We start from the raw sequence: 2,496 nt of genomic DNA on the forward strand, positions 1-2,496 counted from the left end.
TGTAATAAAGTTGTTTAAATAAAAAAAAAAGAAAATAGAGAGGAGCAGACATAAAAAATAAAGACAAAAAAAGAATAATTATTTTATAGATACTGCCTAAGTGTCTGCAATAATATGTAAAATATTACAATAAAATATGGATATAAAACTTGTAAAAAAAAAAAAGAAAGAAAGAAACCACAAAGGAAAAATAATCATAAACCCTGATGACGTCTGAAAGGGCTCACAAGAGTACTTTACAAAACAAATGTGAATAATTGAATGAAATGGTTGATATGGAAAATACAAATGAACAAAACGGAACCCAGAATAGAAAAAAACCCTAATTAGATAAATAACAGAATAAATAAGAACGTGCCATTATATTTCTAAAAATAATTTGGATCTAGCCTTCTTTTTTACTGGTTACTTTTGTTTGTTTTCTTTTTTTGGTGCTAGGATGCAACCAAGGTCTCATATATAAAGTCAGTATGAGAAAGAGTATAGAAAAAGAAAATTGGAGATTTTTGCTTGAATCAAAGCAACAATTATAATTCATTAGCAGAGTATTCATCAAAAATTTTGAAAATATATGAAAGAAAAGCATAAAGATGATTCAATGGCATATCAATTAAAATATTTCACCATATTATAAGTAAAAGAAAAATAGACACATTGCTGGAAAAGAAGCTGAACTTCTTTATAAAATGGGTAGAAATTAATTTTTAGATGTACAGGAACATTAAAGATCTATACAAAGAATGATAGAACCTGCATTGACCATTTCAGTGAGTTTTTACAGCTGTTAGAAAGGAGGGCTGAGAAGAAAGCTCAATGGGTTTAAGTACATAATTTGCATGCAAGAGGCCTAGGTTTGAGCCTTAACTTCACATATTTCCCTAAGCACCAGCAGGAGGAATTTCCCTCAGAACAGAGCCAGGGGTTTGTAATTTAAAGAATGAATTTTACAAAATTATATACAAGTAGGTGTTTTAGAATAGAGCTTCCGGGGCCAGAGAGATAGCATGGAGGTAAGGCGTTTGCCTTTCATGCTGAAGGTCATCGGTTATCGGTTCGAATCCCAGCATCCCATATGGTTCTCCGTGCCTGCCAGGGCAATTTCTGAGCATGGAGCCAGGAGTAACCCCTGAGCACTGCCAGGTGTGACCCAAAAACCACCAAAAAGAGGGGCCGGGGAGGTGGCGCGAGAGGTAAGGTGTCTGCCTTGCGTGCGCTAGCCAAGGAAGGACCGTGGTTCGATCCCCCGGTGTCCCATATGGTTCCCCCAAGCCGGGGGTAATTTCTGAGCGCTTAGCCAGGAGTAACACCTGAGCATCAAATGGGTGTGGCCCGAAAAAAAATAGTTTCCAAGCCCTAATCAAAGTGGTAAGGCTGTCTCTCACCTCCTGAGAGGTGAAAATAATATTTTGTTATTAAACAGTGCTAACTAAAATAAAATGTGACTGCTGCATGGAGGAAAGGAGAGGTTTATTTTTCAGAGTCAGCGGCTGGAGATCTCAGAGAAAAGCAAGATGATGAAGAGAGTTCTGATTAGTTGCTTCCCTGACCTTTTATTATAAATCCTAATTTAAATACCGTTTGCAACAGTACGTGATTCTCAGTAGAGAAAAATTTCACTTTAATTAGTACAAGTAAAGCATTTGTTCTTGGTTTTTTATTGGAGGTTAGGGGAGATGAACTGTGAACACGGAGCCAGGAATTATGCCTGAGTACGGCCTGGTGTGGCTGAACCACTCCCACCCAGGAGCTTTATTGGCAACAAAATGGCAGGCTGGAAGCTGGAAGGCTCATGTTCTCCAAACAACCATCTTTACAAGCAGCAGTTTTGGGGTGCTCAGGGGTAACTCTCTGCAGTGTTCAGGGAACCTTGCAGTGTCCGTGATGCAAGTGGCTCCCAGGTCCCCCAATGACTCCACAGAAACCAGACCCAGAGCATCACACATGCAAGGTACAGGCTCTACCACTAAGCTACTTACCTGGCCCAGATGCCCCTTTTAGAGAAGGGGAGTCTAGGAAAGCACATTTTCAGAAAGGGGTACTACAGATGGTGGGTGCCAGATGAGCTACAAACTCCCTCATTGCTGGGCCCGAGACACACACTCCATCTCACACAGACCCATAGAAAGGGCTCTAGTGAAGTTCTGTCTGTCCTTCTCTTGGTTTTCTGAACAAAGGACCAAGGACAACTGACCCTGCCCAAACAGCAGCTGGTTTTAATTTTACAACCAGCGCTTAACTTCTGTTGGGCTGGTTTCAAAACACAGATGAGGTCAGACATAATATCAAGAATTTTTTTTAAAAACCGCCTCTAATTTCAAAGCATGAAAGAAAAAATCAGTCTTGACTGTGATCTGGATACATGTGAGAATTTAATATAGAGTAAATTAGGATTTCAGATTATATTTCCTAATAAATTATGCTGTTTAAATATCAGTAGCTGCTTAAAATGTCTTGCTATATCAAAATCTATAGACATTGATTCATGGGTATTTATGT

This window comes from Suncus etruscus, chromosome 14 (assembly GCF_024139225.1).
Source record: "Suncus etruscus isolate mSunEtr1 chromosome 14, mSunEtr1.pri.cur, whole genome shotgun sequence".
NCBI classification, from domain to species: Eukaryota; Metazoa; Chordata; class Mammalia; order Eulipotyphla; family Soricidae; genus Suncus; species Suncus etruscus.